We start from the raw sequence: 26,199 nt of genomic DNA on the forward strand, positions 1-26,199 counted from the left end.
ACGACTAAACCTGCCTCCTCTGTAATGACATGGTCTGGTCTTAGCGTAGCTCCTCCTCCTACCCGTGATCACTGAGATCGGTTGTCCCAGTGCATCCCCCCCTGTGGAACATGCCCCAGCCATTTTGTGGGCTGGGGCCCACTCCCCGGCAGCCCTGAACCCTCCCCCTAAAAACAAAATAACACCTTAAACAAACAAACAAAACCAATAAAACAATACAAACAAAAAAATGTAAAAATTACAAAAACATCAAAATAAAAAAAATAATAATTCCCCAAGCCCAACCAAACATCCATCCCACCCCCACCCCCCACATACAAAAAATCCAAAGAAAATTTTAAAAAAACATTTTAAAAACACTCTGTGCCTCTCCGGCAGTAACAACTGTCCTAGTGAGGCCTGTCAGGCCCCGCCCCGGGCCAGGTGGTAAGTGGCAGGGAGGAGCAGGGCCCTCAGGCACTCACTCAGGGGACTCCTCCTGGGCAGCAGGCAGCAAGCAGCACGCAGTCCTTGTGAGGCTTCAGGCCCCGCCCCAGGCCAGATGGTAAGTGGCAAAAGCAGGGCCCACAAGCACTCACTCAGGGAGTCTTCCTGGGCAGCAGGCAGCAAGCAGCACGCAGTCCTTCTGAGGCTTCAGGCCCCGCCCCAAGCCAGATGGTAAGTGGCAAAAGCAGGGCCCACAAGCACTCACTCAGGGAGTCTTCCTGGGCAGCAGGCAGCAAGCAGCACGCAGTCCTTGTGAGGCTTCAGGCCCCGCCCCAGGCCAGATGGTAAGTGGCAAAGCAGGGCCCACAAGCACTCACTCAGGGGAGTCTTCCTGGGCAGCAGGCAGCAAGCAGCACGCAGTCCTTGTGAGGCCCCAGGCCCCGCCCCAAGCCAGATGGTAAGTGGCAAAGCAGGGCCCACAAGCACTCACTCAGGGAGTCTTCCTGGGCAGCAGGCCGCAAGCAGCACGCAGTCCTTATGAGGCCCCAGGCCCCGCCCCAAGCCAGATGGTAAGTGGCAAGAGCAGGGCCCTCAGGCACTCACTCAGGGAGTCTTCCTGGGCAGCAGGCCGCAAGCAGCACGCAGTCCTTATGAGGCCCCAGGCCCCGCCCCAGGCCAGATGGTAAGTGGCAAGAGCAGGGCCCTCAGGCACTCACTCAGGGAGTCTTCCTGGGCAGCAGGCCGCAAGCAGCACACAGTCCTTATGAGGCCCCAGGCCTCGCCCCAAGCCAGATGGTAAGTGGCAAAAGCAGGGCCCTCAGGCACTCACTCAGGGAGTCTTCCTGGGCAGCAGGCCGCAAGCAGCACGCAGTCCTTGTGAGGCCCCAGGCCCCGCCCCAAGCCAGATGGTAAGTGGCAAGAGCAGGGCCCACAAGCACTCACTCAGGGATAATAATCCCTTATATAACAGCTACAATCTTGTGATTTCAATTTGTGTTGGTATAATTGGTAATTTACAAAGTTTCAAGTGAGGAACTTTAGCTGTAATCCTTATTCTTTCCTGCGAGTGACATTTTCCCCCATGATGTTTTCCCGTCCATATATAGTGTTGTATCCTTTATTCCTACAACTGTTGATGGTTCCCATCATGTCTCAGGAGAATCTCACAGTTTCCAAAAGTCACTGCATTGCTTTGTCCTGTGATTTGGCTTCCAGTAAACAAGCCGTGTTCACCAATTTTCCAGCCTAGGAAGAATGGTCTGAAACCAGACTGCAGATAGTTCATCCAAAAACTTCTATTCTCAAAGATGATAGACTCTTTTCCTCCCCGCCCATCATTTATGGCCATGTAGCCTTATCTCAAACACATTCCTCTGTGAATAAAGGAGGTTAGGAAGGATTTTGCTCTATATTTTCAAAGAATAGCATTTCTTCCCCCTTCCCCCTCAGTTCCTTTCTCTCTCACACACAGTTCCAATTTTGTTAAATTCCATTTTATATTCCAATTTCCTCCATCTTCACTTGTGCATATATATTTTTAATAAAACTTGCATTCTGCCGTATCATAAATGTAGAACAAACTTTAAGTAAGCAAATCATGGGCTCCCCTCTCCCCACTGTCTCTTTCACCAAATGAAATCTGCTCTCAATCCAAACCTTTTGCATCCTTGTAGCTGGGTTGTTTTTGCAGTTTCATATCTCATCATCTCTGGCACACGCCTTTAGGTTACTCCAATTAAAGTCCAATTAACAGGATAACCTGTGCTTCCAGGAATGGGATGGTGGGGGTTGTGGCAGCTGGAATGCTCCATGCACCCAGTGCCTTTGCCTGCCCTCTCATTCCATGGAAAGGGAATGCCAGGCCGCAAGAGAAATTGCAGATGAGAGCCTGATTCCTCTTCCAACCGAAGAGGAATGCAGATAATGAATTTCCCCCATCATAATCTGATTGTTTCTGTTTGTCTCTCTCCCTAGGTGTTGGAAGAGACTCCATTCCTGGCGCACAGGAAACAGGAAGCCCAAAAGCAGTTACTTTTCTTGGCTTACGATTATTTCCAACTTCCATGGCCAAGCAGCAGCTGATGGAAGAAACCTTAAAACCGGAGGGACAATAAATGACCTCTGAACAGGTATAGTGTTGCAGCAGGTACACCAGCAGAATTGTGCCCTTGGTCATGCTCTCATAGACTGTGTGTACATGATGCACCCGTTGTTTTTTTCGTAGAGGGAGAAGCAGCAGTAAAGCAGCCCTGATTACTCATCAGCTTGAACTGTTGGGGACCCTTCTCAACCAGCAACAAGGCTTGGAAAGCACTGCTATCTTCTTCAATTGGGTTTTTCCATGACAGATCACTTTTTAAAAACTACTACATCTCAGATTTTGATTAAAATTGCTGTACTGAATTATCTCACAGGTCAGTCACTGGTGTGAATAAAAAAAATCCTATGCCTTATAGTTTTAAAGTTACTGTGACACTCCACCTTTACAACATTGTTGCTACTTTGAGATTGTTGAAATATATACAACAACAAAAAACCCAATCAGTTTCAAGACTAGAGCCCTCTCAGTCCACAGATCCACTCCCCATAATTTCTGTTCCAGTTCTTACATTACAATCCCATGCACACTTTCCTGGGAGTAAAGTTCAATGAACGCAATGTGCAGAAGCGTGGATTTTAGCTGGTGACCTTCTGTACAACTATTTAAGGTGGAGGAACCCTGTCCTCTTTTGCACCTGGATAACCTATGCCTATAACTTCCACAGTGAGGAGAATCTGCAAGGAACAGAAAGTATGGATCCAACCATTAGTCTACCTAGCTCGTATTGTCTGCAGTGACTGGTAACAGTTCTCCAGGGTATCAGACAGGAGTCTTTTCCAGACATACCTGGGGGTGCTGGGGATTGAATCTGGGTCACTTTACATGTGCTGCATCACTAAGCTATGACCCTTGCTCTGTGCACTTTCAGACACTCCAAGTGTCCCTATTTTCCAGGGATGTCCCTGATTTAGAGAAGCCACCCCAGTTTCTGATTTGATCCCAGAATGTCCCGCTTTTCCTTAGGATGTCCCTGTTTTCATTGCAGAAATGTTGGACTGTATGGTCGGATGTCCCTATTTTCATTGGAGCAATGTCGGAAGGTATGGAGTTATCCGACCCCCAAGCTGGTTGAAGGCAATCCTGTATAGAGGGTTTTTTAATGTTTAATGTTTTATTATGTTTTTATATATGTTGGAAGCTGCCCAGAGTAAGATGCATGGGATATAAATAGTAAAATTACCATTATGGAATGGGACGTCTCTATTTTCATCGGAGAAAAGTTGGAGCGTATGCACTCTGTGGCACTACCAGCAATATATCGGCCCTCTCTCCTGCCTGTCTGAATGACGGGCAGTTTGCTGGTTAATAATAAAAGACTGTTTCCCCATAACATCTAAATAATGGAAGCTTTTGTATAAGGCGCTGACTGTTTTCCATTTCCCTGCTCCTCCAGCAAAGCTACACAAATACTACTCAGAAATCATCACACTCAGGGAAGGAGAGCATGTGATGTCACTGCAATCGCAGCAGAACTGTATTTTGCTACCATCAGAGGAGAAATCTGTTAAAATATTTGATGGTCTCAAATGTTCTTCATCAACATGTCAAGCAGCAACCAGAGCCTGGTGTGGAGATCTGTCTCCACATTGTAAAGGCAGAGCTTGCAAAAGGGGGCCATACTGTCACAGCTCACGCATGCCAGCTATTCATTTAATACTTGGCAATCTGAGCTGTATCAAAGACACTAACTGATTTAAAGCCAATACTCGCCATATATTTTGGAAAGAAATGCATAAATTAAGATAATGGTGCTCAAGACATATGGATGGAAAAAGTGAACTCCTTCACATAATGTGTAATTCATTTATGGGAGTCAGTGCCATAATATGTGGTGATGGTCACTAACTTAGTTGGCTTTTTTTCTTTGAAAAAAATGCATGGCGTCCATTTGTCATGATAGCTAAGTATGCAAAGTTTTAATAATAATAATAATAATAATAATAATAATAATAATAATAATAATAATTTATTTGTTCCCCAGCCACTCTGGGTGGCTTCCATAGAAACCAAAAAACACTAAAATATCATACATTAAAAACTTCCCTGAACAGGACTGCCTTAAGATGTCTTCTGAATGTCAGGTAGTTGTTTATCATTTTAACATCTGATGGGAGGGCGTTCCACAGGGCGGGCGCCACTACCGAAAAGGCCCTCTGCCTGGTTCCCTGTAGCTTTGCTTCTCGCAATGAGGGAACCGCCAGAAGGCCCTCGGCGCTGGACCTCAGCGTCCGGGCAGAACGATGGGGGTGGAGACGCTCCTTCAGGTATACTGGGCCGAGGCCGTTTATCACAATGTTAAGCACAATGTGCACTTGGAACACCTCCTGTACATTAATATTTCATTTACCTGTGTATCCTGGGAAATGTTCAATAGATTTGGGTTCATGCAGGGGTTGAAATAAACATGGTGCATGAGATCTGCAGTTGTAAGTGCAATTAGAGCAACGACCAGCGGTGCAATGGTAAATTTTCATTTGCAGGAGATAATCACAACAGCCCTCATAGTTGTACCTTCAACTATACACATGCAAAAATACAGACAGTTGTGGTGCTCATGTGTATGTGTGTGAATGTACACACACACACACACACACATGCACAAATGCAGCAGTAGTAGTATTGAGGGAATGTGGTTTAACCCTTTGCCCTGGACTATGAAATCGCTCTGCTACATCATCTTATTTTTCTCGATTCGCAATTAAATAATCACACATATCTCAGGAGTCTTCTGGTTTTTCCCCTTAGTGACTTACACAATAACATCAGTTAAGGAATGCTGTTGTGCTACATTTAGGAACCTCCAGCCCACTAATACTTGCACAAAGAAATTACATGTGGATTCTCCTTCATGGCTCTGGCAAAATTGTAGGGGCATCAGTTGAAAAGACCGAAATGGAGAAGTGCTGGAAGGCTTTCCTTGGATCTTATTAGGGTTGTTTGTGCTGCAATTTTGTCTTGACATTGGGAAGGGAAGTGCCTGGGCACAGTAGCACAATAACACTGAGGGTATTAACTTTTGTTTTCTCTTTTCCTGGGCTGAAATGCCAGCCAGGGAGTCCCCACCATCACTGCTAGGCAGCCAGCCAGTCAATGATTTCACAGCAAATAACACAAATCCCATGCTGCAGAATAAGGCTGAGCACCAGGAAAGATTAAAAAGCAACACATTTAAAAAGGTCTGGATGGAAGGGAATGAAGCCCTTGTTAGTAACATGGAAGATCCAGGAGGGCAGCATAAAAGCACACATGGACAACGTACTTGGGGCTCAGAAGGGCACTACACAATCCTGGTTCCTTCCCACATTTGGGAAGGCACTTGTCAGTCATGGCTGCCCCACCACCACCCTTGGAAGCTCATCAGGTGGAAACCCAGGAGAAGGAATTCTCTGCAGCTGCTCCTAAATGGTGGGATTCCCTCCACAGAATTGAATCTGGCACTTTCATTCACAATTTTTTGTATGCTGAAGATGCACCTCTTTACCAGAGTTCGACACCCGAGATATGGCAGGAGTTTCTGCCCTATTCCTCTGTTTCTAAATGGTTTTAACTGATTTTAATTTTGTACGTTTATACTGTTGTATGTCGCCTTGAGACCTTTTGGTGGTGACTGAGCAGGAAATCCAAATAACAACAGTAGTGTATCCCTGGCTGGTATTTGGCTCTAATACATAGTTGCCAGATGCCATATTAGATTTCACAATATGCAGTGTTTGATGTCAAGCATTACATTTTGGCAAAGTGAGATGGTAGGCAGCAGAGGTGAATTTAGGGGTGTGCAACCGGTTCACACACACTGGGTGCTGATCTGAGAGGGTGCCACAGTGGGCGCCGCAACATTGCTGAACAAACAAAGGTCAGAGGTGGGGGCACTGAATTTTGGCATTGCACAGGGTGCTGCTGAAATTTTAAAGCCCTAAGTCTTCCACTGTAGGCAGTCACCTCTCATCTACCAGCTCCATCTGGTACACAGACTGAGACCCTACCTGCCCGCGGACTGTCTCGTCAGAGGTGCATGCTCTAGTTATCTCCCGCTTGGACTACTGCAATGTGCTCAACGTGGGGCTCCATTTGAAGGTGACCTTGTAACTACAATTAATCCAGAACACGGCAGCTAGACTGGTGACTGGGAGCGGCCGCTGAGACCACATAACACCGGTCTTGAAAGACCTACATTGGCTCCCAGTACATTTCCGAGCACAATTCAAAGTGTTGGTGCTGACCTTTAAAGCCCTAAACGTCCTTGGCCCAGTATACCTGAAGGAGCATCTCCACCTCCATCGTTCGGCCCAGACACTGAGATCCAGCGCCAAGGGCCTTCTGGTGGTTCCCTCACTGCGAGAAGCAAAGTTACAGGGAACCAGGCAGAGGGCCTTATCGTTAGTGGCTCCCACCCTGTGGAACGCCCTTCTATCAGATGTCAAAGAAATAAACAACTGTCTGACGTTTAGAAGACATCTGAAGGCAGCCCTGTTTAGGGAAGTCTTTTAATGACTGATGTTTTAATGTATTTTTAATCTCCTGTTGGAAGCCGCCCAGAGTGGCTGGGGAGACCCAGCCAGATGCACAGGGTATAAGTAATAAATTATTATTATATTATTATATCATCAGAGCAGACCACCAGCTTGGTTCCCTTTACAATGCGCTGCTGCTGCCTACCACAAGACACATCTGGGCCCGAAGAGAGATGGGAAAGGGAATGACTGGAAGCAGTAGTGCTCACCACTGCACTGGGGATGGGACAGTCAGGGCCCATGGTGGCAATAGCCAGGTGTCCATCAACAGTTTGGATTTGGATTTGGATTTGATATCCCGCTTTATCACTACCCAAAGGAGTCTCAAAGCGGCTAACAATCTCTTTTTCCCTTCCTGCCCCACAACAAACACTCTGTGAGGTACCTTGCTGGGAGCACACTGAGGTCTACCACAAACCCTGGGAACACAAACAGCTTCTGACAATGTAAACAGAGAACAGCCTAATGCTAAGAAGAGCCCTGCCAGATCAGTCCAGCCATGTGTCTAGGGGAAGCCCACGAGCAGAATGAAAAGGTAACTTCTACTCCCCAGCAACTGGTATTCAGAAACATACTGCCTCCAGTGCTGGAGGTAGTACACAACTATCATGGGTAGTGGCTAATGATAGCTTTATTCTCCGTGAATCTGTTCATCCCCTCCCTCAAAGTTACCCAAGCTGGTGGTCATCCCATTGTCTGGAGTGGTGACTTCCTGGATCACATCGAGAAGCTGTTTTTAAATGTCTGCAGTGACTGAAGTGAGATCTGCTCATGCAAATCAATGGAGAAATCCAAGACTCATGTAGTTCAGTGCTGTACCCCATTGAAAGTAGAAGGGCTCTGCTGAGAAAAAAAGTTCTCAACACTGCAATGTAGCCACTGTTAACACTGCAGGATAGAGGTAAGGCTGATATTTCATTGTGCTTTTAATATTTTGTTGGGAGCTGTCCAGAGTGGCTAGGGCAACCCAGTCAGATGGGAGGCATATAAACATCATCATCATCACCATCATTATTAAAATTGGCCCCTCATGCCTTCTCCCAGGCTAAATCAAGCACTTGACTGAGGATGACTTATGGTCCATTGACCTGCATACAGTCTGGTTGCATTATTTAATGTTCAAACCTAAATTAAATAAATTGTGCACATGAACCCAGTTATAACACAGATACCATCCTTTGATGCTTACGTTTGGTTTTGCTTTTCAACTCCCGCCCTGCTCAGGTAACACATGATAGTGATATACTGCAACATTTTGTTGCAGGATCTCACATGCCTATTCCATTTCTAAATTTCACTTGTCTAAAATCTCTGTTTTCCCATTTGACTTATATATAATATTTTCACTCCTCCATCCAACCTTTTAGCCTATCAGAAGGACAGTAGAATCCTGGGTAAGTTTCTATTTCTGCTTAATTGCCAGATTCCTAGGCTGAAACTCTGATCCTCCTTTGCAGAAGTTGTTCCTCAGTAGTTTTGATCTTCTTGTGAAACTCTGACCTTTCTGTGCAGATGAACCTTTAAATTATGAAGGAACAATTTTATTTAAAAGTATGGAGCATAAATTGGTGGAACAGGTCCCTTTATTCACAAATTCCATAAGGAATCAAAGACAAAGTAAGCTTAGAAACAAGAAGAAAAAACCACTGATAAATGAATGGGAGGGAGAATGGAATGGAATCGCAGGAAAGAGAGGAAGGGACACACAGAGATAAAAAGGGAGCAGAGAGAACCATCTATTCTGGATAGGTCATTTCCTGCTTCACAGAAGCTACTTTCAAATGCCTGGATGGAAGTGAGAACCTCCCATATTAAATAATAGAGAGTTATATAAATTGCACTCCAGGTTGAACTCCAGTTTGTCCGTCATCACGTGCGTGTGCATGCGCGCGCACGCATGCACACACACACACACACACACACACACGGCAGAAACAAAGATAAGTGTTCCTGCTCTTTCTACCTTAGCTAGTGTGAATATGTTGGCAGCAAATTTGCTACTGCAAATGGCCATGCAAACATAGCGCATTCTTAGCTCCTTCCTGAATGTAGCAACTGTGCCTATTTCTGGACCATCAAGTCCCCTCTGCCCATGAACTGTGATCTGTTAGTAGCTCCATACTTTTAGTAATAATAATTTTATAATAATTTATTATTTATACCCCGCCCATCTGGCTGGGTTTCCCCAGCCACTCTGAGTGGCTCCCAACAGAATATTAAAAACAGAATGAAACATCAAACATTAAAAACTTCCCTAAAGAGGGCTGCCTTTTAGGTTGTTGTTGTTTTCAATCAATTTTTCTTTCTTTCTTTCTCTCTTTTGACATGAATTTTTATTGCTTTTCACAGGTTTTACAAATCTACCTCTATTTCAATAGTTGTTTTTTTAAAAAAAACCCGACTTCCCATCCTTACTTCCACAATTTCATTCCTACCTTATTCCTGCTGCTTTATATGACATACTTTAATCTATTACAACTATCCTCTATTTCACTTATCATGGTTTTCATTCTGCTGCTCATAATTTGAACCCTGTCCATGTTTTCATTTGACTATAACAGTTCTTCAAATAGTCCAAAAAGGGTCTTCACCCTTCCATGAACAGTTCATCTTTCATCTCTTATTTTTGCTGTCAACTTCGCCATTTTCTCATAGCCCATTAACTTTTGAAGCCATTCCTCCTTAGTTGGTACTTCTCCTTCTTTCCATTTCTGTGGGTACAGGATTCTGGTTGCTGCTGTTGCATGCATAAATAGTTTAACCATCTTTTTTCAGGACCTCCCTCTAGGAGAAAAACTTCAGGACTTTGGGGAAGTTTTAAATCAATTTCCATAACAAATGCAACAATTCCAAACAGGAAGACAGAATCAAGTAGCTTAAAAAGCATCAGTTAGTTATCAGAGAGCTAACAATAGGTATTCTAACATGGTTTTCTATTCTTTTGCAGGCAAGTCTGTTAATTGCATCACATATAACTGTTTTCCCACATCCATCAAGGAGGTCCAAATATTTTGACCGTCATATAACAAGCTCTGGATCTTTGAGATTCAGTGCTGTGCCTTCCAGTTTCTATAAGAGCTTGGTGCAAAACACAAAGTTCTATTTAAGGTTGAAATTCAGGGTGCCTCAAAGCTGGAAAGTGAAGAAGTTTCTAATTTCATTTAATAATGTTGTAGGTGTCTGGGGAAAGGAAATTGGCAACCACAATACAATGTGATCAATTGATTTAAGGAAAATGGAACCTTCTGTGACATAATGACCTTTGCAAAGCCCTGGATTATCATGCCTGATGGATATAATTAACTCTTTGGAAATCTGCAAAAAGTCATGACCAGCGTATTTTAAACATTATTTATGAGCCACTGGTGGTGAATTAATGCAGTATAATGATTTCTGCAAAACCCACAGAACTGTTGATTTTGTTCCATTAAAACTCAAATTGTGGTTGCATATTATAGCAACACAAAAGTGGTTTTTCCACCTGTATTGCACTTAAGAAGGTTGTACTGCCAAGCACAGAAATATAATTGAAATATTAGTTACTTGAATAAGTTTTCCTTAGAGAATTTTGGCTCTCTTCTCTATTTAATGTTAATATAATTGGGGGTACTGAACTCTTTTGTCCAAATTTTTCTTAGCCACAAAGTAAAAGTTGTGTATGGCAGTGTTTTAATTGTGTGTTGCTTTAACAGAGTGCAAATGTATTATTTGGTTAACAAGTACAATTCTGCAATTAATTTTTCTCTCTGAAATGGATCACAAGCAACATTCGTTCCGCATTTTTTGTCGTCTAGCGAATTTTTCGTCTTGCGAAGCACGAAATCCCATAGGAATGCATTGAAAATCAATTAATGCGTTCCTATGGTCAAAAAAAGTCAAAACAAAGCCAAATTTGGTACAACAACAGTTTATTAACTGCTCTTTAAAGTCACACATACTGTAAAGAGCAGTTCAAAAATTGAATGGAAAATAAATTAACTTTATAAACAAAACATGTCTTTGTTTTTAGACAAAGGAAACAAAGCCGCGAGACGTTTTCGTCTTGCGAAGCAAGCCCATAGGGAAATTTCGTCTTGCGAGGCAAATCGAAAACGGAAAAACCTTTCGTCTAGCGAGTTTTTTGTCTTGCGAGGCATTCGTCTTGCGAGGTACCACTGTACTAGGGTTTTTTTTCTTTAAAAAGAAAAGCACATGCTTGTATGATGTCTTTGACATGAATCCTGTTCACACATACCTGGGAGTAAGTCCCATTGAAATAAAATATTGTAGCTTTTTGCACCGACACCGTCATTAATAAATCGAGTGTAAAGAATTTACTGCCAAGAATGAATTGTGAGATAATATAGTAGCTGCAATCATTTGCTGGAATTAATGCCAGAGAATAGTATATGAGCACATGTTATTTCCCTCTAAACAAATGAAAAGTAATTATTTCCATTAGTTTCAACTTTTTCTTAAAATATTGCTTCTCACATTTTAGTCCAGGAGCTATGTAAAGATTTAAGGAGTCTGAGTCAAGCTAGAAAAAGGGGGGAAATGAAATACCCTAAATAATATGGTTACTTGGTAAAACAGTACATTGCGCTTGGATCAGCAGAATATTATAGGTGACACATTTTTCATGTTTCTTTTATTGAATTTGTAGCCTAGTTCATCCAAAAGCTTCAGAGTTGATAGCAATATTGTGTTGGGAAGCTGAAGTACAAGCCTGTTATAAGAAACAAATTAAATTTATTAAATGGGATACCAGCTTCATAGAAGAATGGGGCTTTGAGGAGGCATTGTTCATATTAATTTGTGGTTTTCACTGCCCCAAGCTGTGGTGAAGGTCACTCACTTAAGCTGCAATCCTGTACACACCTGCCTGGGAATAAGTATCATTGAACTCAGTGGGACTTCCTTCTTAATTGAATTTCACTGTCAGGTGGCTTTAAAAAGGGATCAGACAATGCATTGGACAATTATTAACAGATATTGGCCAGGATAGCTATATAGAACCTCTATGTTCTCTGAATAAGCAAATTCTGGAGAAAAGCAATGGTGTGTGTGTGTGACAAGAGCGATGCCTTCAGGCCTTAGAATCACAGAGCTGTAGAGTTGGAAGAGACCCTGAGGATCATCTAGTCCACGGGTGTCAAACACAAGGCCCGTGGGCCGAATCCGGCCCGCCAGACCTCGTCATGTGGCCCGTGTAGCCGCCGCCGGCCGCCAGCCTTCACCTTTTATTCTCGCTTTTTTTTTTTGACACAAGAAAGCCGCCTCTTCAGCGCATGCGCGGCAGCCTACAAGCCAGAGAACGTCTGCCCTCTAGCGGCGCCGGCCGTTCTACACAGGAAACCTCCACTTTAAAGAGTGGACACATAGTCCTACAGATACAACCGGCCCTTTGAGGGTGACCAAACTGCTGATGCGGCCCCCGATGAATTTGAGTTTGACACCCCTGATCTAGTCCAACTCCCTGCAATGCAGGAATATGCAGCTGACCCACAGGAATAGAACCTGCAACCTTGCTGTTATCAGCACCATGCTCTAGCCAACTGAGCTATCCAGGCTTCACAAGAAAATTATCTTGTTTGCTTTTCATTGGGCAACAGTGTTGGACCAGATGGACTCTTGGGTCTGATGCAACCATAGCTCAGCAGAAGAGCAACTGTTTTGTGTGCAGAAGGTCCCAAGTCCAATCCCTGGCATCTCCTGGTAGGGATGGGCATGTCACCTGTCTGAAAGCCTGGAGAACTGTTGTCAGTCATTGTAGACCAGTGGTTGCCACTGAATAGGTTGCACTGTGCTTGTTCCTCTAGTTTGCGAATGGGCCCCCAAATGTCAGCAAACTCTGGTGGAGACAATATTGAGCTAGCTAGGTAGACCAATGGTCAGTCTCAGTACAAGGAGGTGAAAGATGACACCACACAGGTATTAAGTTCCAGGCATAGGAGGCAACAAGATAAATGGGGTAAACAGGCCCTTTATCATCTGGAGGTAATAGAATAGTTGACCAGCACACCAAGCAGGAACCTTTAGTTACTTAACATGATGGGATTTCATGTTGACATGTTCAACCTCTTCCTTCGTCACCATTGCACTAGGATAAAACTCAGGTTAGCTGGGCACACCAGAAGGCCCAGTGCATGAAATAATTCTTAATCACCACTGGCTAAAATGACCTTATCATATGGACAAATCCATTCTGCAACCTTGGAGAGTGGTATGAAATTAGCCCACCAGGTCAAAGCTTTTCAATCTCTACTAGTTGAAAGCCACTCTTTGCTCCCATCCATCCCAACCAGCATGGCCAATGGTCAGGGATGACAAGAGTTGTCACCTACTAACATCGACAGGCTCCCCATCCATATTTTTTAAAAAATCATTTGATGACATTTTGTATGAGAAAAGTAATATATATATATATAGAGAGAGAGAGAGAGAGAGAGAGAGTGTTTGCTTGGCTGAGAGGCAAAGTGTTACATTTTGAGAAATAAATAAATAAAATGTAGCCACTGACTGAGGGCAAACTGAAATCGGTGGGGCAGGGCCCATCTGCCCTAATGGACCAACCTCCATTGCCTTGGTACTTTCCTGGGCCAGTATGCTCTCACCCTTGCTCTCCAAATCAAAAGCCACAATTACCCTCCCTTCTTGTAAACGTCATTAAAGCTCAGGAAGTTAGCACACACACTTCAGAAGACCCGGCTGTTCCTTTAAACTTCATTTAAAGCACATTCGAAGCATGTTCCTTCCCTCAAAGAATTCCAGGCGCCCCAAAGCCTTTCTTTTAGGAATTCTAGGTGCCGAAATCCCAATGGAGCAGAAAAGATTGTTTATGTATGTGACCATGGCTGTGCAGATGTTATTGGCCCAGAGATGGAAAGAAGATAAAGTCCCGACCAGAGAAGAACTGCAGATTAAATTGATGGATTATGCTGAAATGGCAAAAATGACTGGACAAATCAGAAATCAGGAATACCAAAATTTTAATAAGGAATGGGGGGGGAATTATAATTTATCTTAAAAATCATTGTAAACAGTTAAAGTCGTTAGTAGGATTGGAGTAACACTTGTAGTTTAATGGTGAATTTTGGATATAATTGAGATGTAAAAGATTTGGATTGTTATAAAAGATGCAGGAGAAGTCCAGGAGATTCTATGGAAACTTGTTTTTATGATGTATGTTGGATATGTGATTGTAAAACTTTAAACTGAAAAACCAAATAAATAAATTTACAAAAATAAAATAAATAAAAATCCGGGCGCTGCACTTGGCAGAGTAAACAATTCCCAGTCACCCACAACAACCGAGTTCACTTCCCAGCAATCCCCTGCAACCCACAAGGCCCGGAATTCTTGGAGGGGAAGAATGTGCTTTGAGGTCAGACGTGCAAGAAACGCACATGCAGCTGAACAACGAAAACGGCTGATAAAACAGGCGCTGGATATCCGTGCCTGGCTTGCCTTCTCGTTAGGTGTGGGTTTTTTTTGCTAATTTCAAACTGCTGCTGAGCGCGTGAGGAAAAAGCTATATATATTAGGATCTGGACCGTGGCAGGGAGAAGAGGCACAACAGTTCCCTTTCCTTTTCCCGTTTGGCAAAACCCCGACCCCGAAGCTCCAAACCCACGCGGTTTGGGGCAGGGGTTGGGGGGCTGGGAGAGCAGGCTGGACTTAGCAGGTGGATACAAAAGTTGGGAAGAAGGGGGAGGAGGGCGCGAAACGTGACTGTGCTCAGCGAGTCCGGCATCTGCAGATAATCCCGCTTCTCCCGGCGTCCCTCCCTCGTTGATTGGATGGGTCCGCGGGGCGACGGCGTGGGGGGGGGCGGAGAGGGAGTCGGACGTGGAGGCCCCTCTGCGGCCCCGGAGGAAAGGAGGCGCTTTGCAACAGATGGTTCACGGTATTCTCTCCTCCGGCGCGTCCCGCGCGCGCTCTCTGGCCGGGAGCCCCCCGCGCAGCGCAGGCCGGCAGGGAGGGCGGGAGCGAGTCCAAGAAGCAGCTGTGTGGTCCTGCAGGGCGCGAGCGCCGCTTCGCATTCCCTTGCCCGCGCCTCGGCTCGCGCGGACCTTCGCTTCGGGCTGAGGGGGCGCCCATGCCGCTCGCTCGGGCTCTGTTGCCGGGCCAAGCGCCGCCGGCCCCGCCTCCGTCTCCGCTCGCGTCCACTTAAGTCGGCGAGTCACACAAGCGCCGCCTTGGCCCGGCTGCGAGGGGAACTCGCCCGTTCGCCGGCGGGGAGGGGGCCGCCTGAGGTAAGTTCATTGGCTCGGCTGGATGGGAGGAAACCCCGCGCCCTCGCGGCCGCTGTCTGGTCCTCGCTTCGGAAAGATGACCTTGTTTCAGCGCTTGAGGCACCGAGGCCGGGATAGGCGCGCTGCTGCTGCTTTCTCCTCCTGCTCCTCCAAAACAGTGGGGTGAGAGAAGGCCAAATCTTCGCTTCCCGCCTCTCGGCACGCTGTGGTGCCTTTTTTAGACGAGGTTCAGGAGGACTGCTGAGAAAGACCTGGCTTTTCCTGGCCAGCTCTCCTCCAGGCAGGTTCCCCTTGGAGGTCTTCTTCTTGTTGTTGTTTAGTCGTTTAGTCGTGTCCAACTCTTCTTGACCCCATGGACCAGAGCACGCCAGGCACCCATGTCTTCCACTGCCTCCCACAGCTTGGTCAGACTCATGTTTGTAGCTTCGAGAACGCTGTCTAACCATCTTGTCCTCTATCGTCCCCTTCTCCTTTCCAACATCAGGGTCTTTTCCAGGGAGTCTTCTCTTCTCAAGAGGTGGCCAAAGTATTGGAGCCTCAGCTTCAGGATCTGACCTTCCAGTAAGCACTCAGGGCTGATTTCCTTCAGAATGGAGAGGTTTGATCTTCTTGCAGTCCATGGGACTCTCCAGAGTCTCCTCCAGCACCATAATTCAAAAGCATCAATTCTTCGGCGATCAGCCTTCTTTAGGGTCCAGCTCTCACTTCCATACATCACTACTGGGAAAACCATAGATTTAACTATACGGGCCTTTGTTGGCAAGGTGATGTCTCTGCTTTTTAAGATGCTGTCTAGGTTTATCATTGCTTTTCTCCCAAGAAGCAGGTGTATTTTAATTTCGTGACTGCTGTCACCATCTGAAGTGATCATGGAACCCAAGAAAGTAAAAACTCTCACAGCCTCCATTTCTTCCCCTTCTATTTGCCAGGAGGTGATGGACCTAGTGGCCATGATCTTAGTTTTTTTGATGCTGAGCTTCAACATGTTGAGCTTCAACATGATGTTGTGCTCTCCTCTTTCACCCTCATTAAAAGGTTCTTTAATTCCTCCTCACTTTCTGCCATCAAGGTTGTGTCATCTGCATATCTGAGGTTGTTGATATTTCTTCTGGCAATCTTAATTCCAGCTTGGGATTCATCCAGCCCAGCCTTTCTCATGATGAATTCTGCATATAAGTTAAATAATCAGGGAGACAATATACAGCCTTCGAGGTCTTAAGCAGCAGAAATCCATCAGTGCTTCCTCAGAAGTCAGACCCATTGCTTTCCGGCTTCCTCTCCAGTCAGGAGAGTATAGGACTGAAGCCTTGGTTGACACCGCTCCCCAACTGTTGTATAAGGACATTGTATGCAGGTCTCCACCCTCCTCATTGTCTTATTAATGTGAGGGGCATTTGAATTAATATTAATAAAGAGATGCAGAAGCTCACGCAGAGTGGTTTTTGCCTGCCTCCTGTCATGTCAGTATTTGGCAGGTTTGAATCCTGGTTGCAGCCCATACACCATACCAATTGAGATGTTGTTCTGTCACAGTCTATTGAGACTTGGATATATGCTGCAGACTGTGTCAACAGGTGCAGATAAATTCATTGCGATTGTGGTTGTTCCCTGTGAGCTGTCACTAAGCATTGGGAACCCAGTGTGCTCGAAATAGAGAAGTGCCTTTCAGCCAGCAGGGATTGAAAAGCATTGACCCAGCACACAGGCTAGTTTCATATACCCTCCAAGGTTGCTGAATTGATTTGCCCATATGATAAGGTAGTTTTAGCCAGTGATGATTAAGGGTACATTGTGAGCATCAGGTTTGTCCAGCTAACCTGAGTTTCATCCTAGCGTGTTGTATGAAGTCAAGACATTGAGCATATCAATATGACACTGTTCCACCAAGTCAAGAAACCTATGGGTTCCCACAGATCTGGGTGTGATTAAAGGCCTGTTTGGACATGCATGTGCATCACCTGATGACTGCAACATCAAGAAGTGATGCAAAAGTGGGAAGGAGCCACCCAGATAAAAACATCAAAGACAAAACTTCCATATCACTTCTTCATAAACTGTTTCACTGCAGTTGGTTCACACATTTCTGTTGAGGATTACCAGTTGTGGAATTACAAAGTGGAACAGATGAATGTGTGCCACACCTACGAAATGTTTGTTATTTCTATTAATTTGGTTTTGTTTTTGTTTCAATATATACAATTTTCTACTCCAGGTGCATAGAGCAATGTACACTTATGGTAAGAATCACATAGAATGGTAGAGTTAGAAGGGTCTTCTTGTCCAACCCTTTGCTGAGGCAGATAATTCACTGCTGTATCCAGCCCCTGTTTTAAAAACACTGATGAAGGTTTGTCCACCATCTTCCTGTGCAGTTTGTCTAAAAACAGGCATAAAACCAAAATACTAAAGAAAGTAAAAAACAAAACAAAATACGAGTTAAGCACCTGTGGTTCACAGCCTGACAATGCAGAACTATGCAGGTCTACTCAAAAGTAAATCCCAAACAGTACAATAGGGCTTATTTCTCAGGTAAGCCTGAATTTCTTGGGCACAGCATACTGATATGAACGTCCAAGTATTCTGAGACTTTTGTGTGAAGAACAAGCAATGAGGGAGGGATAAAAGTACACTTGCCACATGTGTTTGCAGAATGTATTTAGTACGTTCTGCAAACACTTTTTATGTTCAGCATTTCTGTTGAGTTGTTGTATATGACCTATAGGAACAATATAGAATTCCTTTATTAGAATATAACTGAAGGATCTCTTGTACTCTTGTACTGATTGAGATATTCCAGAGCATCTACAGTGGCAGAGCTTTCCCAATGTACATCCTATCTATATCACTGGTCTCTTATCCTATACACAACCCATAAAATTCAGCAGGACTTAACTCTCAGCACACATACATTGGATTGCACTGTTATACCCCAGAGTAAAGCGGAGGGTGAGGGACTTGCCAAGGAATTGTTCTGCGTATAGAAATACACTGAAAAAAATTCTTGCATGCTTTGTTTGATGTGAAGCCATGGGTGGAGAACTGTGATTGACAGCTCCGTTGGCTCACCCCCTCTAACAACTTGCACTTTCCACCTGTTCAAGGGAATTAACACCAGATAGAGAAATCCACTGCTACAGAGTCCAGTTGCTAGTACTGTACAAGAATAAGTCCCTTAAAAAGAGAGAGAGAGAAAGTGGAATTGAAACATTGTTTTTCACCCTTGCTGTGTACATTACTCCACTGACATATTTAAAGACAAAGCAAACAACTTATAAAGTGCAATATTTAATCCTTTTAGTCATTTCCTGGGCCAGGAGGCTACATTTTAAAGTAGTCCAAGCTGGAAGTCACAAGTGATCTAGGAATATGACCTAAGATAATGAGCATGCATATTTGGCTGAGTCAGCCTGTGCTTCCTTGCCAGTGTAGATAGTGGGTTGATGGTTTCAGGGTTACAAACTTGGGTATCTCATTGTGTAACTAGAAATGATACTTCTCCAGGATGTCATCACTTTTCAGGCAATGTGTAAACAAGCCTGTGAATTACATCAAGCCGTTGCACATGGCTGAATATGAAGTACTATTTTAATGTGTTACTTAAAACATTTCTGTAGTGCCCTTCAGTCCAGGATTTTTGTGATGATTTGCAGTTGCTAAAAAGCACAATTAAAGTGTAAAAAAAACACACCAGTTGTAGCAGGAATGGGGAATTTTAAGCCTGAAAAAAGTAAAAGGAGGTGACGTGATGCCAGGTTTGAGTGGGGTCTAGGCAAGATTCTCTGGTGACCCTCCATCACCACTGTAGTGGCTAATGCACACACCCCCCCAGCAAGCTTACTGATAAGCAGTAGCTGTCAGTACTCTAAAAAAATAATAATAATCCATGACCCAACACTGATAGGAGAAGTGCAGAGCTGAATTCCTGCAGTTGCTACCATCCTGAGTTGCCCTGCAATGCTTCTGGATCCTGATGTAGCATGATTGGTGGCAGAGCGCAGAAGCATGGTTGGAAAATAAGGTGGTAGCTGCAGCCACCTGGCTTGGCTTCCTTTTAGCACTGGGCCATTTAAGAAGTTTTTTTAGCGCGCACGCGCGCGCGCGCACACACACACACACACACACACTGGAAGACAGTGCCTACCCCAGAGGCACTGAGGTACCACTATTCCTCTCAGATTGGACTTTATCTGGACTGGGGGTATGGAGATATTTTTCTTTCTTTTATCTATGTTGCCACAAGCCTCTGGGTTGAGACCAGTGTTATTTCACTCGTACAGAAAGCTTCCACGCCAGTGCCTGCCAGCTGCCACTAGAAACAAGTGGCACCAATTTGGAAATGCTTCCCAGATTTGAAAAGCACACCGTGTAAGGACTTCTAAATGTTACCTCCCTCTTCTTGGATTGCTGCCACGTAGAAGCACTTTTTAGAAGCTTCCATATGTTTGAAGCCAGCCATCAGAACTGTAGGATGTCCTGAAGTGGGTTGAATTATCTGGGAGAAACTTCCATCCCTTTTAATGTTCTCTGTGGTTCAGAATGTCATAGATACTTTCATTATGTTGCAGAGAAATTGTGAGGTCTCCTCCTACTTAACATTTGGTAACAGTACTGGGTTGTATACAGCACAGAGCATCGAAGGGATGCATCTCTGACCCAGAGAACTTGCTATCTAGTTTCCACTGAGGGTGGTGAAGGAGGGAACTGGGAAAGGGAGGAATGGAGAAAGAGGTTGGAAATTGCCAGTGAATAGTAGGGGTGTGGAGAGAAACTTTATTAAAGCAATACAAGTGAGTCCAAAGTGGTTCAGTGATTATTTGGTTGAAGAAATTGGTCTAATAGAGAATGGGAGGAGGAACTTGGTGGCAGGCTTTTACAGACACAGTGCTGTGGTCTGTATCCCAACCACAGATTAAAAATGGGTGGGGAACATTCCCTCTCAGGCCAGCGTTTGTGGGCAACAGGTAGATGGAGCCAGAGTCAGAAACTAGTCTTCATGCCATAGACAATTTTCTACACACACTCACACACCCCTCTCTATCCTCTACCCAGTCAAGCATAATACATTATCAGACACATTCCAGCTATGCAGAATTACTAGATGAGCAAAGCAGGGTGGGAGAGGAGGGTGTCCTGGGGAGAGTTCCAAGGGCCAAAGAGAGAACCCTGGATGGTCACATTTAACCCCTAGTGCCTGAGGTTCTCCACCATCTGTGCTCCTCCTCCACACTTGCTGCTGCTCCCAAGCCATGGACAAAACAAGGCATTAATGCAACAAGGCTTTTCATGTCATCTGAACCCAGGCTTGTCATTGGTTTCTTCCAAACAAACCATGAATGGTAACCAAGGTTTGCTTCCTACCTATGGTTTATTTGGAGATAAGAAGTCACAAACTTCAGAGAACTATGGTGTGTTACATCAGTGGTACAGCAAGAACGGGGAAGGTGTGCCATGGGTGCTTTTGAGCTGCATGTCCTAGCATGCTGTCCATCCAGTACAACCCTTGCCTGTGGCCTATGTTACTCCAGATTTTTTGCCCTCATCTGCTCTAATTCCTTAAAAGTGCTTTGTCTCTTTTATGCTTACGATTCCTTTCCAGAACATCAAAATGATGCCGCTTTTCTTGTGTCTTTCAAATCCCTCTTCAAAAACCATGTCTTCTGTGGCTTAACCCCCTTACTAGCCTGATATGTGTTAGGCATACCTTATCTCATAGAAAGCAGTGCACTAAAACCCACTGGGTTTGATCTCTTAGTTCACACACCCAACTGAATTTAATTCATTGCATTTACCACCTTCAGTTGTGTTGTGTTGTGTTTAAATTTATACCGCAGTCAACTTGAGTCAGGGACCAGACTTGTTTTGTCTAAGGCTGTTCAGTGTTGATATTAATATAACACATCCTGAAGTTAACACATGCTTGTTTTCTCCTGCTCTGAAGGGTAGGATTCAAACCTGCGGCTGCAATTTACAAGAAAAGAGATTCCACCTAAACATAAAAGAAAAAAAATTCTGACAGTAAGAGCTGTTCAACAGTGGAACAGACTCCCACAAGAGGTGGTGGACTCCCCTTGGAGGTATTTCATTAGAGGATAGGTGGTCCTCTGTCTTGGATGCTTTAGCTGAGATTCCTGCATTGCAGGGGGTTGGACTAGATCATGGGTAGGCAAACTAAGGCCCGGGGGCCGGATCCGGCCGAATCACCTTCTAAATCCAGCCTGCAATGGTCCGGGAATCAGCATGTTTTGACCTGAGTAGAATGTGTCCTTTTATTTAAACTGCATCTCTGGGTTATTTGTGGGGCATAGGAATTTGTTCATTCCCCCCCCCCAAAAAATATAGTCCGTCCCGCCACAGTGGACCGGCCCCCTGCTGAAAAAGTTTGCTGACCCCTGGACTAGATGACCCTTGGATCCCTTCGAGACCTACAATTCTGTGATTAACTATGATTAGACAACTTCACCTGTGTACAAGCTGTATGTTTGTGGCATGCCGCCCAAACTCTCATTCTTTGCTTATTTGAGGGGGGGTGGAGTGAACCACAGAGCATCTGGCTTAATATTACATCTGGACTGGTGCTTGCAGTGTGTTTCTCTCCAGACAAGCCACCATCTGAAGCCAAGGTGTGTTGCATGCGTGAAAGCTACTCGAGCCATTTAAATTATGGTTAGTGACTTCACATTGCATCTGTAATATATGCAGAGCTCCAAGCCGTATTCATCTCATCTTCTGGGCTATTCCAGAAAATAAACAATGACATAGAAAGCCTTGTAAAAATGTACAGCTTAGAGACACAGAATAGCTTGTAGATCAGAGACATGCAAGGTCCCATTGTATGTTAGCTGTATTTAATGTAGTCTCTGCCTCTTATCCTGTTTCTGATCTGTCAGTGGTAGGCAAGCTTTTAATCCTATGTAGCAACAAAAGTGTTTTAATCACTTTTAGGATTACGATACATTTTTGTGCAGAGTGGAATCAGTAAATATTGCACTTTGTAGTAGACTCCTGGATTGCTTTTCTTTTAATTCTTGCTTTGCTGCTGTCTTGTTCCTCTGTAAAGTTCAGGGGCTGAGCAATTCTTTGCTTGTGGAATATTAAGAGGCCTCTCAAAATGCAGATGAGCTTTTGCATTGCACTATGTAATAGGCAGATTGTTGTTGTGCTTTCATTAGACTGTGACTAAGAATCCTCTTATTACTTTCAGATCTCCATATCTCACTGTGCCAGGTGCACACTATGTGCAGCTTGAGGTTCTGTTGTTCAGAAGATGCTTTTTGTTTCTGGAGACTTGTTAAGGTGAAGAAAAGTGAGACATTATTTTGCATACAGGCTAAATTGTGGGGAGGGGAGATAATAAAAAACTTATATAAAACAGGAATGGTTACCCACTGGCGTGCTAACTTCCTTTGGGTAGAACTTTAGTGTTGGTTGTTTGAAAACAGCTGTTCAAATGAACTTTTCTTGCCACATGGTTCCTTGTAAGCTGGTCTGTAAATCTGTACTGGAAAATTGCAAAGTGTAACCTACGTGACAAAAATAATGACTCCACTGAAACTGTAATCCGCATGGATTTTTACAGGCGAAGAATATACTTGGAAATATACTACATGGATACAAAATATGCAAATAGAAATCTAAACGCATTAATCTTCTCCCACTGTCAAATTGTCAGTTGCAACCCAAAAAAGAAGGTGGGGAAACACTGGTGGAGCTACTGTTGTTCCTCAGAGTGAATTTTCCACTGCTAGGGTACCTCGGTTTGAACATCCTCAGCAAGTGTGTGGCACCCTCAGTCAAGCTGCTGCTACACTGAGCTTCTCATTTCTTTCCCCATTCTTTTAACATTTCATTTTGAAATCTGCCTTTCTTTGGCACAGTGGGCATCTGACCTTCACACTTTGCTTCCTCTGCTTGCCACTGGTGCCTCCTCTGCCTTCTGGTGGAATATGCCAGCTGTAACCTTGGAACACTTTTCTGTCCCAGCTTGCTGCCTCTGCACTGATACCAGGCCCGGTAATGGTGTGCGCCTTACATGATTAGGTGGCAGTGTCTGCTGCTAGTGAAGGTGTATGTACATTAATACCAGTTAATGTATGTACATTAACTGGTATTTCTGCTTTAGGTAAGGGTGTTTTGCTGCCACGAACACAAGCACAATATAGATTTGCTAAGCCTAAAGGGACTGAAGGAGCCCCCCACCTCTCTTTAATGTAAAGAAGCCTCACTGAATCAAGTTTGAAAATGTGTGCATGACAGGAAATGTTTTAACAGATTTGCTCCAAGTTGAGAGAAAAAACACACTAAATGGTAACACAAACACTTTGCAGCGTACTCTTCAGTGTCAGGTATGTATTCTTATCCTTCTTGTTGAAGGAAAAAATATATTGCATGAATTAAATTTGTATCATACAACCAGATACGTTGTGCTTTTGGAGGTTGGTTTGTCACCAGCATATTTTCTTCAGAGAAATCCCTAGTTACTTGTGTTCTTTTGCTCCTAAAGTGGTGATGCACAAGAACCACATCTTTTTGGAAAACAACAGCAAAGTGTCTTGCAGCACCTAAAAGAACAACAAATTTATTGTGACTTTTGTAGACTACAATCTGCTTCATTAGATTCATGAAAAGTTATCCTGAGTTACAGGTACACATGGTTTTGCAAGGGGGAGAACTGTTAGCAGTGAGGTCAGGGGAAAATGAAACAGAGAAAAGCACAGCGATGATTATGTAATAATTAATTACACTCTCTGACCTGCAGCTCCAAGCTGGGCTTTTATGTGTTGAACACCTGTGTGAAATAACCTCTAAAGCAGGTGTGGGGAACCTTTGGCCCTCCAGATGTCCTCCCTGGATTCCATTAATGTGTTCCTCTCCATAAGAGGGAGGGGGGCTGGCAATAATCCTACTTCGCCATCCAGAGCAGATGTATCTTGAGAGAGAGAGGCACACACCTCCTCCAGCCTATGTTTCCTGGTCTCACCTCCACCCCCATGTCTTCCTCTTGTTCTCCAACCCACATCCATCTCTGCCTGCCACTCCATGCCTGAACATGTTAATGCGTCTGGACTCACAACCATTTGCATCAAAATCACCTGCTAAATGTCATCTCCTACCTCCATCAATTTAGCAGAGTTTTCCATGCAAACCTGGATGGAAACTGCTACTAAAAAACGACACCTCCATTTAAACAGGTTTAACATTTTAACATGCAAACATTCCTAAAACAAGAAGGGATGGGTAACTGATTCTTCTGCTAAAATGGATCCCCTCTAATCATTTTAGCAGGTTATTCCATTCAGAGCTGTATGGAAACCCCTATTCACATGATGGGGAAATTCAGTTCTGAGTGTGAGTGGGGATTTTGATGTATACCCCTCCTTCATTGAGAAGGGGGTATGCATCATAATTTTCTACTAAAAGAGAGATTCCTCCATATTTTTTTTGCAGGGGATCCCATGGAAGCCCCTTCTAAATGAAGGGGAAAACCCCTCCTTTTTTTGGAGTTCCTTGTAAGGTGCTTTGAAGTCCCAGCTTAAGAACCTTACACACAATATCCTTGTGTCATCATGAGACTGACAGATCAAATGTGTCCCACAAGGTTAGTCCAGATAAGATATTTCCATGAAGCCAAAATAGTTCACTACTCATGCTCCAAGGAGAGTGGAAAGTTGCTGAGGTCTAAGGGGAGTTGGTGGAATGGGTGGGGTTGGTAAAGAGATGTGGGGGGAGCATGATGAGGAACACGAGCAGGGGTGCAGTCGCTACAAGGCTGGATTGGCTTGAAGCACTATCACTCAATAGAGCAACAACTGGAGATTCATTGAGGTCCTAACTTCTAGCACCAGGTGTGATGGTTCAGGAAAGACATTGTACATCCTTTAGGCTTCCTGTGGCACATGTATTTCTTGATTTGAGAGCTGTATAATAGTTTGCAGCTTGTACAAAATGAGTGTTTTATTTTTATGACTCACTTTTCTTCCTCTTCAAAGTGGTTAACACATTCTTTTAAATCAATAGGTAAAAGGTAAAGGACCCCTGACAGTTAAGTCCAGTCATGAACTACTCTGGGGTTGCGGCGCTCATCTCGCTTTACTGGCCGAGGGTGCCGACGTTTGTCCACAGACAGTTTTTCTGGGTCATGTGGCCACCATGACTAAGCCACTTCTGGTGAAACCAGAGCAGCGCATGGAAACGCCGTTTACCTTCTCGCCGGATTTATCTACTTGCACTTTGACATGCTTTCGAACTGCTAGGTTGGCAGGAGCTGGGACCTAGCAATGGGAGCTCACCCCGCTAAACTAATAGAAGAAGAATAAAGTACATTGAAGCAAACAGCAGGCACAAACTACAAATACCAGTCAAGAAACCTTCCCCATCTCAGTAACACTAGTAATTTCTAGCTGTACCTTTCAAAGGCGCCATGCATTCCTGCATGGCAGAATTCAAATAGTGATAGGACCAAATAGAGAAGGTAATCTCAATGTCTCAGCATCATAACTGAGAAGGCACCTCTTCACCTACATCTCAGTCCATATGGGGACAGTCTGCCTCATGGGCAGGCTGGGCCTGCATTGGAAGATGCTTTATACCAAGTCAGATCATTGGTCCATCTAGTCATTATTATCAATACTAACTTGCAGTAGAGTCTCCAGGGTTTCAGGCAGGAGTCCTTCCCAGTCCTACCTGGAGATGTCAGGTGTTGATTGTGGGACCTTTTCTATGCAGAGTTTGTGCTCCGCTACTGAGCTGTGATCTTTCCCCATCCTTACGTCTTTGCTATATTAGCTTGTGTACTGTGTTTCATTGTGTGACCCTGATCCTCTAACTTGGAACCAGTTTCACAAATGGAAGGTTTCTTCTCCATAACTTGTGGCAGGATTTGTTTGTTTCACTTAAATCCTTCCTCCAAATTGCTGAGAATGGTGTA

The 26,199-nt window shown here is 44.3% G+C and overlaps 1 protein-coding gene across 1 annotated transcript in view; it reads left to right on the top strand.

Annotated features, from left to right (window-relative positions):
• Nucleotides 1-15,134: 15,134 nt before the first annotated feature.
• Nucleotides 15,135-26,199, top strand: part of SULF2 (sulfatase 2) — a gene marked incomplete at its 3' end in the record, with an annotated part of 286,332 nt that continues 275,267 nt past the window's right edge. Inside the window, exon 1 of the mRNA XM_081196120.1 lies at nucleotides 15,135-15,275. The remainder of the gene's footprint in view (nucleotides 15,276-26,199) is intronic.

The sequence above is a fragment of the Podarcis bocagei genome, assembly GCF_964188305.1.
Source record: "Podarcis bocagei genome assembly, chromosome: 5".
NCBI lineage: Eukaryota > Metazoa > Chordata > Lepidosauria > Squamata > Lacertidae > Podarcis > Podarcis bocagei.